Source organism: Rattus rattus, chromosome 6 (genome assembly GCF_011064425.1).
Source record: "Rattus rattus isolate New Zealand chromosome 6, Rrattus_CSIRO_v1, whole genome shotgun sequence".
Lineage (NCBI taxonomy): Eukaryota > Metazoa > Chordata > Mammalia > Rodentia > Muridae > Rattus > Rattus rattus.
In genome coordinates this window covers 78,221,777-78,240,059 of record NC_046159.1, presented here as the reverse complement: position 1 = coordinate 78,240,059, position 18,283 = coordinate 78,221,777, and the positions used below count along the sequence as shown (strand labels likewise).

At 36.9% G+C, this 18,283-nt stretch overlaps 1 protein-coding gene and 1 non-coding gene across 3 annotated transcripts in view; both read left to right on the top strand.

Moving 5' to 3' along the window:
* The window catches only part of Grid2 (glutamate ionotropic receptor delta type subunit 2), a 1,431,657-nt gene that overhangs the window by 1,155,076 nt on the left and 258,298 nt on the right, over positions 1-18,283 (top strand). The gene's annotated exons all lie outside the window — the stretch shown is intronic.
* Positions 14,923-15,029, top strand: LOC116904646. The gene has a single exon (XR_004388349.1). It is a non-coding gene; the product is annotated as a U6 spliceosomal RNA (small nuclear RNA).

The following is an 18,283-nucleotide window of genomic DNA, read 5'->3' as shown; positions in this document are numbered from 1 at the left end:
CACTCAGTCTGTATAATGTTACATGTATGTATTATTTGGGGGTAACCATTTGGCATTGAATAACCAAGTGGTATGCTCATTCCTAGAGAAGATTTTCCTCTGCTTTCAGAAGTTTCAGGCTTCCACCCACCTTGTCCATGTTTATATGTTTATTGCTGTTGTCCTTCTTCAGGTTAATTTAGGTAGCCATGTTGGTGTTACTTCATGAGCACACAGTTCTAAAAATACACTCTCTATAGTAATTCACAACTGACCTGGCTCACTTAGATATGCTTAAACTTTTGTTTATATTTAGTCTTTACCTATTTTAAATAAATGAACATAAATGAATGGTCTCATAAATACAACAGTAATCAAAATAGTAAAATTATTATGGCTAACACTTACTGAGGACTTATGATGATCCAGGGATTAAGTATTTTGCAGTTAGTATCTCATATATTCCTCAAAGTACCTGTCACAACATATTACCATTATTTCCATTTTGTAAATGAAGAAACTGAACTTTAGACGATAAATGCTCAGGATCACCCAGATAGCACTGATGTTAGTTGTCTAACCTTTGTCAACTGATTACCAAACCACAGTCTTGACACTGCAGTTAGTTCCTTATCCAGTGCTGGTTCCCCAGTTTGTTTGAGCCACTGTTTTGCTGAGGGTGATAGGATCATGATATATGTGTGCATCTCTGTGTTTAGTTGTTCTGAGATTCCAGCACCAGTTCCTCTTTAGACTACTATAATGGTGGAGGTAGACACCACTTCCAAATCTGTATTCCCCGAAGGTTCCTTCAAAAGCAAAATTTAGTAGGAGAAAATGTAATTTTGCATGATGTTTCCCTCAAGTGCAGTACTACACTCCAAAGTAACTGAGCATTCATTTCCTTTAAATTATTCCTTTCTACTGCCAACAGCCGTTATGAAAACTCTTCCGTGGGTGTAATAAATTTCTACTTCCTAATGCTATCACCAGAGTAATTTGGGAAAGAATCAAAATCAAATAACTTAGTCTGATTCTCTCCCCAAAGTTATAGAGAACTTCAGACCTCATGTCTTACCTTTGTTGGTAAACACAGATGCCAGTAACTCTGCTTCGTTACAGTTCCATCTGTAAGTAATCAGTTTCGTGAGAAGTTCCCACTCTATTTTCTCCTAGAAAATATACTTTCCACAGCCTCACGCAGTGCCATCTTAAGCTCTGGTATTCATAAAATTAGCTTCTCACTGAATTAAACATTGAGTGTTAACACTTCTCATTCAGCCCAAATTTGCTATGCCATTGGCCAACATACACTATGTATATCTTCATTCTCTCAAACCAGAGACTCTTCTCCAGACAGAAATGGAAGAAGGAAATAGAGTAATGCCACTCAGACAGAAAAATACAGGTCCTCTTGAACAGATTAGCAACGATCTAAATTGTGAGGAATGGATTTTTCTGGTAAAAGTTAACCCATTGTTTACCCTTCAATGACAGGACATGATAGGTTGACAAATGAGATGACTAGTTCAGATTCCAAGGGAGAAAATCTTAGTGACCTTTTCCTTTTTAATTGTGGTTGTTGTTTGTTTGCTTGTTTACTTAAAATATGCAATGTCGGTTGAGGCCGTGGATGGCTTAGTGATTAAGAGTGCCTGTTGCTCTTGCAGAACCAGGGTCAATTCCTAGCACCGCATGCTGAATCACAACCATCCACAGCTCAAGGTCCAGGGGATTTGATACTCTTTTCTGATATCCATGGCTACAAGACACACACATGCTATGCACATTCACAAAGACAAATCACTCACATGCATAAATTTTGAGAGAAGAATGCTTGATTTTCTATTGGTAGCCAGGGGAAAATGGCAATGGTGAAAGGTAAGGGCTGAGACTGTAACTCAGAAGTTCACCTGGTTGACCTGACCCAGATCTTGAGTTCAGTCCCCAGTAACATGTACAGAGCCACACTCAACCGGGTTATACCAGCATCATATCTGCCCTTACGTTATTATACTTTTCCAGAAGCTATTTATCATTTAACATCAAAATAAACAGAGTTCCAGGAAGGCATGATTGTTCAGCTCTACACTTTTGTAACTGTACAGTATGATTAATTTTTGTGACCACACTTGATTAATTTTGTTCTGTAGAACTGTAAGTAATCTTGGTCTCTACTCAAAGGCATCTTATAAGTTCACATTTGGTACATTGGCTATCACAATCCTTGATGTTTAACCAAACAAAATACTGAGTTATTGATTCCCTTGAATCAAATAAACTGAGATAATAGTTCTTTCCAGGACCTATAAAAACAAGCTATGTTACAAGAAGAGATCTGATCATGTCAATGATAAAACTTGTACAACCTCATTAGTGTGAATATATGAAGGGAAAACTTTACATTGTAATGGTCTACATGCCATTTATCACAGGCAAAGAATTGTCTAGCTACCACTATAATCGAAATGCACCACTATGCCATCCACACAAAGGTTTTCCTCCTCCTTGATTTGCCCAGTCACATCCTCCTTCCTCTTATCCACATTCAAGGAAATCTGTGATATATTTGCTGATATGTATTGTTTCTGTCACAAATGCCACTGCCAATCGTGTGGCCCACTTTTCAAGGTAATTGTCACTGGGCCTTGTCACTTGATACTCTAATCCTATCCAAAACCAAAAGGTGTGGGGGGCACAATTTCAGCCAAGCCCAACTATAATTTAAGCATAAATATAAATTAAAGGAATGACTCACTTGATGGTTTCACTTTAGTGCATAACCACAGCATCCAATGAAGCTGCTGTCAGTGACTGGCAATAATTGTGAGTCAGATTGTTAAACAAGTATTTTTAATAAGTCATCTTTATTTTCTCTTGTCATAATCAATATCTCACAGAGCACTTCTATGTAGATTCCCCCATATCCAAGAATAGATTTTAGTGTCTTTCTGTTTCAAACCTCTTACACCTGTCTGCCACCACCACACTGTGAACTCTATCTGGCCTTGTATTGGCATGTTGCTCTATTGTTTTATCTTTTTAATTAAAATGCATTTCCTCAAGGGCTGCTTTTAATCACTGTTGTATCAACCTGGGAAGGATCTTATGTAGTACCTAATTAAATACTGAGAGCATAGTTGTTACAAATAATATTCAGCCAATAAATAACCAGAAAAGGATTTCTTGAATTTAGCTTGAGACTGCTCAAGTCTACAATGTGCATATCAACCACATAAAACACAAAAGAAACAATGAAGTCACTCCTTCATGCTGTTATTTTATATAAGAGCGAAGAAGCCCTCAAATGATACACTCCCTTGCTTTACACAGTATCTCACCTACTCTCCCTTCAATTGTTCCATAGAAGCCTATTTCAGAGCTCTCAGTAGGGAATTGCACACTTTATTAGGAACAGCCACTGTCAGGATGGTTGAGGGAAGCTGGGCTTGATTCATTCTGCTTCTATGTTTCATCTCCGCAGAATTGTGGAGGCTTAGCTCCAGAACTCGTGGGCACTGCAGACACAGGAAGGCATTCATCTCCCAACTCTGTATTGTTCAGAGTTGAGATGGCTTAGTTATCTTGGCACATAAGTACTACAGTGATGGATGTTTTATGAGCATGGAGCTATCTGGGTGTCCTAGACAGAATTTTATCTTCTAAAAAAGGAAGCAAAACCCGAGGACGTATGTGTTGGTCTTTCAAATGCATCCTTCACTGGGTACTTAATTAAATGCTGTCTCCCACTTTATTTGTCATTCCCGGAGACCCAATGAGCCCTTGCAGTCTCTAATATGATAAATCAATCTCCCCCTTCCCCTCCCTCCCACCCTCCCTCTATTCCTCTCTCAGACTTCCTCTTCTCCCTCACAATGTTCCTCATCTTCCAGCTTTGTCTCTCTCCACTAGAAAATTGTTAAATATTCAAGATATGAATTCCTATCTTTTCTAATCTTCTTGATAGTTTCATTTCCTGTGAGAAGTCTGATGAAATATCTCCTCCCACAAGTTTTTATACACTTAGTCAAAACCCTGTGCTGGGCAGTTTACTAGAGCACCAGTCTATAAATAGATGGCATTTGAATAGGGGACATACTTTTGGGAAACTAGTATGGGAAGAACAATGATAGAAATGATCAATATTAATAAGTCAGTGGTGGAGCACTAGCCTAGCATATGGTGGGTACTACACTAATTCATGGGTTCAATAACTCAAAGAAAAAAGTCAGACCCTAAAGTAGCTGGTAGAAGATTATACTCTGAGACATGGGATTATGGAAATCAAGTCTCAACCACCAGAGTCAGCCATATTGAGAAAGGATGTGTACCTGTTCCATGCTGGGGAGAACAGCAGCCTCTACTCTCCTGCACAGATCTCTTTGCTTTTATACTTCCTGTATGTACTATCTAATTTCAGATTAGAGAATCAGTTTGGTCTATCCTCTTCCTGTTTTTTGTTTTGTTTTGTTCTTGTTTTAGGTTTGTCAGTGAAAACAAGTTGGTGTGAATTTGTGGATCTCCCTCCCTTAGCCACAAGTTGGGGGGAGGGGGGTTAAGAGGTTAAGATATCAATCTAATACAGTTTTCTTTCCTTTTTTAAGTAAAATAGCCTTATTGATTCCCCATCTCTGTATTGTTTTCCCAGACTATTTACTTTCTCTCTTCTAATTTTTACTGTTTCTCTAAAACTAAATACTAGATTATTTCTACTTATTTACTTTCTATTCCTGTATTCACTATATAATATCTTAGTACACATCATATATGCATGCTCCTTTATTCTGAAAATTATTAAAGTTGAAAAATATTTTTTTAAAAATTGACTATGAAATATATCTTCAGGGTAGTCATATCAGAATATTGTAGTCGTGTCTGCCATTTATACTTTATTTTCATAACAGATCTGGATTCAAAGACTGGTTTCCTAGAGACATGGACTGACTGTTATCTACTAACTTAGATGACCAAGAAAATAGGGGAGAAAATATCTTGGTCCTACCATATCCCATTTCTATCTGAATGTTACACATGCTCCCATGAAAATAAAACAAGTGTTTTTCTTTTTTTTAATTTCAAACACTTTATCACAGATATACAAGTCTCAGTGTAGAAACACAAGAAACATAAAAATACAGGCAACATAATTCCTTGGAAAATCACTACTTAGTCATATGAAATCCCAAAGGAATAAGCAAATGATCATAAGAATGTTCAACAAAATTAGTGAACACATGGTTAAATATGGAATGAACTCAACTGAGCACTAATAGCTCATATATGTAAGGAAGTCAAAATAGGCTATGAAATGAGAAATTAATAAAATATATAAATGGTGAAAACTTCAAATTGAAATCTTGGAAATGATATCTCCAATAAGTCTGTTAAGATCTCTATGGAAAGCCTCACCAGTTGACTAAGTCAAGAGAAAAATAGAATATGAGGGCTTTAAGATAATGCAGATTATTCACATTCCCAAAATGACAATAATAATTTATGAGCAGAATATACAAAATCAATGGGAGAGCATCAAATGACCAAATCTGCCAATAATCAACATTAAAGAGTGAGAAGAACATTGATCTAAAGGTACAGAAAACATACTTAATAAAGGTCTCAGAGAAATTTTATTAAGTCTAAGGAAAGAAATAGCCATCCAGTTATATGAGATACTAGGACCAGTAAATGAACAAGACCAGAAAATAACTTCCCAAAGAAAGAACATTAAACTCTATAAGAGAAAGACATCATACAAAAAAGAGAAGTCATCAGAAAATAACTTCTAAAAGACAATGACTGCTGTGTCAGGCTATTATAGTCAGTAAAGCTATGCATCATAATGAAAGCAGAAAGAAAAACGTTGTTATAAACAAAAATTAAAGTCCTTAATCTTATGCCAGTTCTATAGAATATACATGATATAGTCAAACATACTCAAGATGTACACAATTAGAAAAAATAATACTTATTTGTGCATGTTTTAATATTATACAAAGGACACCTTAAAGACTCTACAAGAATATTCTTGAAACAGATACACACATTGAAACAACATGCAAAATTGGTAGCTTTACTAAACTAAATAAAGGAAAAAACAATAATAAGAAATCATAATACCTATAGCAAACAGCAAGAGCACTTTTAAAGTTATAGAGCACAGAAAATGATATTTAAAAGATACAAGAAAATATTCATAATAATGGATCTATGGACTGGAAAACTAAATACGGGTAAAGTGTTAAAAGTGTCGTTATCCCAATAAAATTACCAAGAGTATCCATTACAGAAATGGATAAAACAAAGTAGTCTATAATTCATATAAAAGAAAAAATAATCCAAATGGCAAATGTAATACTAAGCAGAAAAATCAATGCTAAAAATGTTATAATAAAGCACAATTTCCAACCTCAGCTTACAGCATGGCACTATGGTAATAAAAATCTCAAGAAACTGACACAAAACAAACATTTCAGTCAATAAAGTAGAGTTGAAAAGAAAAGAGCAACTTGGAATTAGATATATACAATTATGTCCATGTGATTTTGAACAAATTTTTGAGGAAGCATTATTACCTATTCCACTAATAGTAATAGAAGGGTCATGTTTCCACACATAGAGTGAAAAATCTAGTGTTTGCCCTTGTTTAAATAATTTCAAAATATATCAAATACTTTATTATAAGTCAAATTTTGAAACAATTAGAAGAAACTCTTCAGGAGTTGGCCATAAGCAAGGTCTTACTTAAAAGGATTCCAGGAGCTCAGCAAATAATCCTAAGAATTGATCAGTAGGATTATATAAAATATAACAGTTTCTGCATGGCAAGTAAACATTATTCAAATGAAGAGACGGACCAACAAAGAGTAAAGTATCTTTGTTATCTGCATACCTGATAGAGCATCAATATCTGAGAAATCATAAAACCTAGTACCCAAACAAAATAATGTGATCAGTGAACATGCTAATGAAATGAAGACACTCTTCTCACAAGAAAGGGAATTGACCAACAAACATGACAAATTAAATATTCTTAGACTTTGGGAAAATGCAAATTAAAATTACTTTGAGATCCTATCTCAGCATCCAAAAGTCTCTTATAAGGAAAATGAGTAAAAGTAAATTCTGCTAAGGAAATGGAGTTGCTGCTTTTGATGATATAAAGTGATCTTTCCACTGTGCACAGAACTATGGAATTTCCTCAGAAACCTAAAAATACACTGTGCCAGTGTGATGTGTTCCGTTAATATCAGCACATGGGAGTCAGAGAAGGGGAACTTTACAAGTTTGATGCCAGCATGTTCTACAGAGCAAGATCGATCGATCGATCGATAGGTAGGTAGATAGATAGATAGATAGATAGATAGATAGATAGATAGATAGATAGATAGATTGATAGATGATAGATAGATAGATAGATAGATAGATAGATAGATAGATAGATAGATGATAAATAGACAAATGGGTGGATGGATGGATGGATGGATGGATGGATGGAGAGAGAGAGAAAGAGAGAGAGAGAGAGAGAGAGAGAGAGAGAGAGAGAGAGAGAGAAGTAGCATACTATAAGCTATAACAAAAAGATTCTAGGAAAACTTAGCACACGGGTCCTTGAATATCCATTTTTTCCAACTCAACTCACAATAGACAAGTTTTAGAATTGCCAAATAGCTGTCAGCTGCGATGCAGGTAAGGTGCTCAAAGTAAATGATGTCTGAAACAGCACTATGAACAATGAATGTATGCCAGTGCAAAAAAAAAAAAAAAAAGGAAAGAAAAAATAAAGGAAATGTCAAAGACTTTCATAGCCACACCTCTGTCTTCTTTTCCTGCTTTTGTTTTTAAACTACCACTTTCTCTCCTTCTCCACTCATGCATCCTCCACCTTGCCAGCAACCTTGGTGTGTTTGCCTCCTTCCTACACCCCGGAGCTGTTAGACTTCATTAGTTTCAATGTTTTTAGTTTCTCCTTGTATTGCCATTTAAGCATACACGATTCACTTTGATGGCTTTATCCTCCTCTCCTACGCACACACAACACTCCTAGTAGACTCCTCATTCTCAAGCACTGACGCTAAAGATGAGGTTGGGGAAGAGCCAAGTGTGAGAGAAAGGACCAGAACGGGGAGGATGAGGAGCAGGGTCAGCAGCAGGTGGCTTGGGCTCTACTCCAAAATGTCTGAGGTTTCCATGAGAAAACGCTGCCAATACTTTCGATTTCCAGTTGAATTTAGTTTGGAGGTACATTTGCAGTTCGGGCATTTGAACCTTGCATTTCCAGGATGTCTCAGTAGCCAGATGGATCCGCTATACCAACATTAGTTGAAGTTGATTGAAAACAAAATATCACTTAGATGGAATACAATTTCTCTGAATCCTTGTTGAAAATACAAATGAGGGTTTTGGAAAAATCCCCAGACTCACTGCATTGAGAGGGACTACATCTTTTTGGCAGTGGGGAATTTTAAATTATCAGTAGAGCTCTGGTCTCCAGTTCTGTTGTGAAGAAGCACCATCTCTGCTTGTGCTAAGATTCACGAACACCCTAACTTGTCATATTACTGTGAGAGAATGTTTCACTTGATCTTTCTGTTAGCTACTAAAGTAGTTTACAGTTATTTAACTTCTTTCTCCTCAGTCTCCACTGATACCCGGACTCAAAGATTTTGATGATATAATTAATATTTTGAATGTCTTAAAAAGATCTATGAACAAGTTTACAAATTACTATTGATTGTTTATTTGAATTCACACTGTATTTTATTGGACCATTGTTTTATGTAGGATTCGTGTGTATTATTGTAACATAGCTTGTTAATAGGCCATATGCAAGGTAATGATCAATGGTTCAATGTCAGCCTTGAAGGGTATATTGAATAAAGTAGTTTTTCACAAGTCAGCATTGGTCTGGATACTAATTAACATTTCAGTGTTGATTTGAAATATGGAATAGGGAGTGAGCTTATTAAATATGCAGATTACTCTTCATTGAGTAGGGGTGATTATTGACTTGAACCACACTTTAAGAATTTATGAGGACCTTGACAAATTAAACAAGGTGATTATAAGTAAGATGAAGTTTAATGAGGACAAATAAGTGATAATTTAGTTTGTGTGCATGTGTGGGTGTGCGTGTGCATGTGCACGTGCGTGCATGTGTGTGTCTGTGTCTGTGTGTTTGTAGGGGATGCAGACAGTTTCAGAACAAATTTGAAATACGATATTGGTGTTTTCTTCAAGAAAATGAGAAGTTAGCTGTAGCATAAAATTGTCCAACTCCTTTAAAGATTACAGTGGCCTCTTTATTATTTGAGAAAACAATGGGTAGCTAATAGCTCCAAAAAGTAATCAATAGATTCTGAGGATAAGAACTAAAGGGATATTCTTTAACTCAACCAGGGAAAGGCTTAAAGGATGAAAAAGGAACAAAGTGTGTATTACCTAAAGAAATATCATGGTATGGGTAAGTGGCTAAGGGCTGATTTACAGGCTTCTCTGAAAGAGTGTGAGGCTATCGATGAGCCAGGATTTCCTGGTGTTGTGTTTCATAACTCAGGTCAGTTTCTCTGGCAGGTGTAGTAGCATAAGGCACTGATAATCCAGTCACCCAGTGACAGTGGTAGCTCCTCACTGAGTTCTGATGTGACTCCTCAGAATACTTTCTTAACACGGGTTGGAAATGATCCCCTTCTGGGAATGCTTGGGAATTGATGAAGTACTACACGTATTTTTAAGGATATACAAATTTAAAACTCCATTGTTCTGCTTTTGTAATTTGGTGGGTTATGTGAAGATATCATTTTTAGTCCAAAGATGAGAATCAGTTAGCTGTCAATGGTGACATTAATGAAAATCTAGCCATACAAATTTAGGAAAATTGTATGGTCTTTATTATTATTATTATTATTATTATTATTATTATCATCATCATCATCATCATCATCATCATCATCATCATCATCTAATTTATTTACACTACAAATGTTGCCCCCTTCCTTGTCCCCTCTCCCTGAGTTATTCACCCATTCCTCATGCCTCTGAGGGGTTACCCCCACCCGCTCACCCACCTCCTCCTCACCCCCACTAGCATTCATCCTCCCTGGGGCATCAAACTTCCACAAGATTAAGCACATCCTCTCCCATATGGTAGTCCTTCACTACACATATACCTGGGGCCACAGATCAGCCCATGTATGCTCTTCGGTTTTTGCCTAGTCTCTGGGAGCTTTGAGGGATCCAAGTCAGTCGATGCTGTTGTTCTTCCTATAGGGTTGCAATCCCCCTCAGCTCCTTCGGTCTTTCCCGCAACTCCTCTATATGGGTTCCCAACCTCAATCCAATGGTTGGCTCTAAGTATCTACATTTGTCTCAGTCAACTGCTACGACCGCTCTGTATGTCCTTTTGGGTCTAGGTTACCTCACTCAAGATGATATTTTCTAGTTCTATCCATTTGCCTGCAAAAATTATGATGTCCTTGTTCTTAATAGAAGAATAGTATTCCATAGTGCAAGTGAACCATATTTTCTGTATCTATTCTTTAGCTGAAGGACATCTGGGTTGTTTCCAGCTTCTGGCCATTACAAATAAGGCTGCTATAAACTCAGTGGAGCATGTCTTTGTGGTATGGTAGAACATCTTTTGGATACATTTTCAGGAATGGTATAGTGGGGTTTTCAGGTAGAATTACTTCCAGTTTTCTGGGAAGCCACCAGATTGATTTCCAGAGCAGTTATCCCAGTTTATAATCCCACCAGTAACAGAAGAATGTTCCTCTTTTCCCAACCATTCTTACAGGCATGTACTGTCCTTGAATTTTTGTTCTTAGCCATTCTGATTGGTATAGAGTGGAATTTCGCAGTCATTTGATTGCATTTTCCTGATGACTAAGGATGTTGAGCATTTCTTTAAGGGCTTCTCAGCCATTCAAGATTACTTTCTTGAGAATTCTTTGTTTAGCTCTGTACCCCACTTGGGTTATTTCAATTTTTTTTTGGAGTCTGACCTCTTGAGGCCTTTGTGTATTTTGGATACTAGCCCTCAATTAGATATAGGGTTATATAAATTGGAAAGGAAGAAGTCAAGGTATCAGTGTTTGTGGATGATAAGATAATATACATAAGCAACTCCCAAAATTACACCAGAGAACATCTACAGTTTATAAACAACTTAAGCAAAGTGTCTGGATATATAATTAACTAAACAAACAAAACCACAATAGTCTTCCTTTATACAAATGATAAATGAGTTGAGAAAGAAATTAGGGAAATGACACAATAATCATAAATAATATAAAATGTCTTAGTATAACTCTAATCAAACAAGTGAAATATTTGTATGACAAGAACTTCAAGTCTCTGAAGAAAGAAATTGTAGGAGACCTTAGAAAATGGAAAGATGTCCCATGCTCAAGGATTGTAGGATTAACATAACAAAATAGGCATCCTCCCAAAAGCAATCAACAGATTTAATGCAATTCCCGTTAAGATTCCAACACAATTCTATACAGATATAGAAAGAGAAATTATCAACTTCATATAGAAAAACAAAAACCCCAGGGGAGCAAAAAAATTCTCAACAATAAAAGAATTTCTGAAGGAAATTCTTTACCATCCCTGACCTCAAGCTGTTCTACAAAGCAACAGTGATAAAAACTGCATGGTGTTGGTACTGAGACAGACAAATCGATCAATGGAGTAGAATTATGACCCAGAAATAAGACCACACACCTATGGACACTTGATCTTTGACAAAGTAGTCAAACTCATACAGTAGGGGGGAAAAAAGCATATTCTACAAATGGTGCTGGGCTAACTAGTGGTCTGTATATAGAAGAATGCAAATTGATCCATATCTATCAAGCTCAAGTCCAATGGGTAAGAGGACTTCCACATAAAACCAGATACACTGGTTCTAACAGAAGAGAAATTAGGAAGAGCCTTGAATGCATTGGCACAGGGAAAATTTTCCAGAACAGAAAACACCAATAGTCTCTAAGATCAACAACTGACAAATGGGACCTCATGAAATTGAAAAGCTTTTGTAAGGCAATGAACTCTGTAAATAGGACAAAACCTCAAGCTTCAGGTTATGAAAAGATCTTTATGTTCATTCATACAATGTTGAGATAAATATTTTTCATGATATATCTGTAGGAAAAGGGAGAAACAAGGTATGATTGCTATGACAGCATCCCAGTTCCTATGTTAAGGGAATTTACTTCTGACTGTTCTAGAATTCATTGTGGAGACTGGGCTGGCCTTGTACTCACAGACATACCCCTGCCACTGCTTTCCATGAGTATTAAGATTGTTGCCATGTGTCATCACCCGCAGTCCATTTTAGTGTTTTCTGGGTTTTGTTTGTCTGTTTGTTTGTTTGTTTGTTTGTTTTTAAATAGATTCTTTCTTTGTAGATCAGGCTAGATCACAGTCAAGGATACTCTGTGTCAGCTTCCTAAATGTTTGGGTTTCAGATATGTACCAAATACGTGGCACAAAAATTTTGTTATGTATCCTTAATGGTACTAAGAAATACTGAACATTTCTGATATCCTCTGCCTTCTTAACATCACCTATGATATCCACATATGTAATTCAGATTTTCAAATTTTAATGGAAATGCAGATCTTCCCATGGGCAGAAATAATCTCTCCTACGTTGTATAAGACATCCATCTTTCTTACATCTGTTTCCAACAAAATTTCCAACTTACCTGTGGCCACTCTAGCTAAACTATTTAAAGGAAAGGAGTACTCCTAACAACTTTGCTGAAAAGAGTGGCTTGAGATCCCTAAATCTTTTAGGAATAGCTTCAGTGGCATTTCTTGAACAACTATTACCTGAGGCCATAGTCCCCTAAACATGAGGAATTCTAGAAGGGAGAAATAAATTCATTGTGTATGTTGATGCATTCTTGTCCTAAACCAAAACATTTAGAACTCTGACTCTAAAACTATCCTCAACAATAAAAGGACTTCTGGGGGAATCACTATCCCTGAACTCAAGCAGTATTACAGAGCAATAGTGAAAAAAACTGTATGATATTGGTACAGAGACAGGCAGATAGACCAGTGGAATAGAATTGAAGACCCAGAAATGAACCCACACACCTATGGGCACTTGATTTTTGACAAAGGAGCCAAAACCATCCAATGGAAAAAAGATAGCATTTTCAGCAAATGCTGCTGGTTCAACTGCAGGGCAGCATGCAGAAGAATGCAGATCCATCCATTCATACCACCCTGTACAAAGCTTAAGTCCAAGTGGATCAAGGACCTCCACATCAAACCAGATACACTCAAACTAATAGAAGAAAAAGTGGGGAAGAATCTTGAACACATGGGCACTGGAGGAAATTTCCTGAACAAAACACCAATGGCTTATGCTCTAAGAACAAGAATCAACAAATGGGATCTCATAAAACTACAAAGCTTTTATAAAGCAAAGAACACTGTTGTTAGGACAAAACGGCAACCAACAGATTGGGAAAAGATCTTTACCAATCCTACAACAGATAGAGGGCTTATATCCAAAATATACAAAGAACTCATGAAGTTAGACTGCAGGGAGACAAATAACCCTATTAAAAAATGGGGTTCAGAGCTAAACAAAGAATTCACAGCTGAGGAATGCCGAATGGCTGAGAAGCACCTAAAGAAATGTTCAACATCTTTAGTCATAAGGGAAATGCAAATCAAAACAACCCTGAGATTTCACCTCCCACCAGTCAGAATGGCTAAGATCAAAAATTCCAGTGACAACAGATGCTAGCGAGGATGTGGAGAAAGAGGAACACTACTCCATTGTTGGTGGATTGCAGATTGGTACAACCATTCTGGAAATCAGTCTGGAGGTTCCTCAGAAAATTGGACATTGAACTACCTGAGGATCCAGCTATACCTCTCTTGGGCATATACCCAAAAGTTGCTCCAACAAATAACAAAGACACATACTCCACTATATTCATAGCAGCCTTATTTATAATAGCCAGAAGCTAGAAAGAACCCAGATGCCCTTCAACAGAGGAATGGATACAGAAAATGTGGTACATCTACACAATTGAATACTACTCAGTTATCAAAAACAATGACTTTATGAAATTCATAGACAAATGGATGGAACTGGAAAATATCATCCTGAATGAGGTAACCCAATCACAGAAAAACGCACATGGTATGCACTCATTGATAAGTGGCTATTAGCCCAAATGCTTGAATTACCCTAGATGCACAGAACACATGAAACTCAAGAAGGATGATCAAAATGCAAATGCTTCAATCCTTCTTTAAAATGGGAACAAGAATAGCCTTGGGAGGGAATAGGGAGGCAACGTTTAGAACAGAGGCTGAAGGAACGCCCATTCAAAGCCTGCCCAACATGTAGCCCATACATATACAGCCACCAAACTAGATATGATGGATGAAGCAAAGAAGTGCAGGCTGACAGGAACCAGATGTAGATTTCTCCTGAGAGACACAGCCAGAATACAGCAAATACAGAGGCGAATGCCAGCAGCAAACCACTGAACTGAGAACAGGACCTCCGTTGAAGGAATCAGAGAAAGGACTGGAAGAGCTTGAAGGGGCTTAAGACCCCATATGAACAACAATGCCAACCAACCAGAGCTTCCAGGGACTAAGCCACTTTACAAAGACTATACATGGACTGACCCTGGACTTTAACCTCATAAGTAGCAATGAATAGCCTTGTAAGGGCACCAGTGGAAGGGGAAGCCCTTGGTCCTGCCAAGACTGAATCCCCGGTGAACGGGATTGTTGGGGGGAGGTCGGTAATGGGGGGAGTATTGGGAGGGGAACAACCATAAAGAAGGGGATGGAGAGGGGTTAGGGGAATGTTGGCCTGGAAACCTGGAAAGGTAATAATAATTGAAATATAAATTAGAAATACCCAATTTAATAAAGATGGAAAAAAGAAAGTAAATATCAAGAGCTAGCTTTGGCAGTACATATAATAAAATTGGATCAATCGGGAGAACATTAGCATGGCTACTGGGTAAAGATGACATGCGGATTTGTGATGCATTCTCTATTTTAAGTCTGGTCTTTTTTCATGAGAGACAGAAAGGAACTGATCTGGAAGGGAGGAGAGGTAGTAGTGAATGGGAGGGACTAAGCGAGGGGAAACTTTAATCAGGATATATTATACTAGAACAGAAGCTATTTTAAAAACCAAAACTGTAAGCAATAAATAAGTAAATAAATATCCAGCTGTCAGTGGCCATCCGTCCTATAGCTCCAACAGTTAGGAGATGGAGGCAGGAGGATTAGGAGGTTAGGTCAGCCTCTACTATGTAGCTTGGGCTATAGGAAAGATCAAAGCCATGCTAGAAGAGTTCAGAGCCCATGAAATAGAGAATACTTTTGTCTAGTGTCTTCTGTAGTAACATAGGAGGGGATTTGGGGGAAGATGAAGGGAAGGACACAGGTAGAAAGAAAGTTGAAACAGGGACAGGGTGGGAAAGACTGGAAGTTGTTACCCCATTCCAGCCTTACTCATTGGTAAACAGGTCTGCTTTGTATTGCAATACCATGCTGCTTTTACTACATAGCTCTGTTGTACAATTTGAGGTCAGAGATGGTGATACCTCGAGTAGTTATTTTATAATTCAGGATTGACTTAGCCCTTCTAGGGGTTTTATGTTTCTATACGAAGCTTAACATTGTGAACATTTTCATTTCGATTTCTGTGCAGAATTATATTGGAGTTTAGAAAGGAATTGCAATGAATCTATAAATTGTTTTAGATAGGGTGGTCATATTGTTTATGTTAATCCAACAAATCCATGAACATGGGAGTCATTTCCATCTTCTAAGATGTTAAATTTCTTCAACATATTAAAGTTTTTATTTATAAGTCTTTCCTTTGCCTGATTATAGCTAACCCAAGGTAATTTTTTGAAGCTATTATTGTAAAAGGTTTTCTTTCCCTGATTTCTCTCTCAGTGTTTTTACCATTTGAATGCAGGAAGAATACTGCTTTTGTGTGTGTGTGTGTGTGTGTGTGTGTGTGTGTGTGTGTGTGTGTGCTAATTTTGCAACCTGCTACTTTGCTGAAAGTGTTAATCAGCTGTCGAAATTTCTTGGTAGAGTTCTTATGGTCCTTTATATGTAAATCTTATCATTCACATGACAGATACTTTGACATTTTCCCTACCAGTTTGTATCTGCTCGATCCCTTTTGGTTGTCTTATTGCTCTAGATGAGAATTAAAGTATTTTTATTGAATAGGTATGGTCTAGAGAGTGGACATTCTTGTGTGTTTCAGAATTATACTGAAAATGTTTGAGTTTCTTTCCATTTAGTTTGAGGTGGAATGTGGACTTTATTGCCTTTAAAATTTTGAAGTATGTATGTATATTGCTAGTCTCCCTAAAATTTTCGTAATTAAGAGTATTGAATTTTGTCCAAAGCCTTTTCTATATCTAGTAAAATGATCATGTACTTTTTGTCTTTTAGTCTTTTTATGTGGTGGATTGTGTTCATTGATTTACACATGCTGGACCATCACTACATTGTGGAATGAAGTCCACAAGATTTTGGTACATAGTCCTTTTGATGTGTTCTCGCTTTGGTTTGCTAGCATTTTATTGAGAATATTTACAGATGTGTTCATAAAGGATATCGGGTTGTCATTTTCTTTCTTTGATGGAACTTTTAGTGATTTAGGTGTCAAGATAATAGTGGCCTCATAAAAAGAATTAGTTAACGTTCTTTCAGTTTCTACTTTGTGGGATAATTAGAGATATATTGATGCTAATTCCTCTTTGAAGATCTGATAGAATCCTCCACTAAATCCATCTGGCCCTGAGATTTATTGTCGGGAGGCTTTTAATTACTGCTTCTACTTTACTAAGAGTTATGGTTCTGTTTAAATTCCTTATCTGACCTGACTTAACTTTCGTAAGTGACATATATCAGAAAATTTGTCAATATCATGTAGGCTTGGTTGAATACAGGTTGGTTTTGTTTGTTTGCTTCTGTGTTTTGTTTTTGTTTTCTGAGGTTTGGGTATTGTTTAAGTATGTCCTTGTGATTCTCTGGATTTCTGGGAGTCTTCTGTGATATCTTCTTTTTTATCTCTACTTTTGATATTCTTTATCTTTTAGTTAATTTGGTGAAGGGTTTATCATTGTTGGTGATTTCTCTTAGAGGACTACTTCTTCATTTCCTTGACTCTATCTATGTATTATATTTTTTGTTGGTTTCTGTTTTATTGGTTTCAGCCTCAAGTTTGACTTTTTCTTGCCATCTACTATTTCAGGAGTGTTATTTTACCTTTTTCCTTTGTTTTCCTTCTCTTTTCTTTCTTTTTTTTTAATGTAGAGACTTTTATGAATTTTTTCTTAGAACATTGTAGCCCATAGGTTTGTGTATATTGTGTTTTAATTTTCATTTTTCTTATTTGAAAATTGCAATGTTCCCTATACCATGTCATTGCTTTTTAATTCAACCATTTAGTCTTTACATTTTCAATTACTGTTATAAGTTCTGTCTCACAAAGGTCACTTATTCTTGCTTGTTCCCTTCCAACACCTATGAAAATCATCTTGTTTTCTACATTTCTTTTATTTATTTATTTTATTTTTTTATTTACTTACTTATTTTTACACTCCAGATTTTATTCCCCACCTTGTCTACCCTCTGACTGTTCCACATCGCATACCTCCTCCACCCCCATCTCCATAGGGTGTTCTCACTCCACCCACTCCGCCTATTAAAGACTTTTGAGATTTTTTTTCATGTATTATGCTCTTGTTGTAAGGCTTACCTCTTATTGTTTGACTTCCTAAATTTTCTTTCATTTCTACTTTTGTGTCTTAAAGAGTTTTTATCATTTCTTTCTAACTTGCTTCTGTTTTCACACATTTCACTAAAGGAATTACTCATATTGTCTTTAAGGTCTTTGAACATATCCATAATTGCTATTTTGAAGCCCTTGCCTTGTGCTTCACCTACATGGCATTTCTCAGGACCTACTCCTGCAGGGTTTCTGGGTTCTGGTTGGATGTATATTGTCTTGACTATTTGTGTTGTATTTTCCACTGATGTCTAGAAGTTTGGCACTAGGATGCATGAGGTGATTTTCAGTGTTGATATCTGGTCGTGTCTTTGTTGGGTGAGTATTGCATTCTTTGATTCTGTTGCTCTCTCGGGATCTCATGAAAGGATGGCATCTGTGGTTTGTCTGGTAGAGAGTGCTTCCACAGTCTGAGTGGGTGGCAGAGAAGAATAGAAGTGAACTAGGAGAAAAGGCTGAGAGGGGGGTTAGGAATGAGTTGAGGAGATCC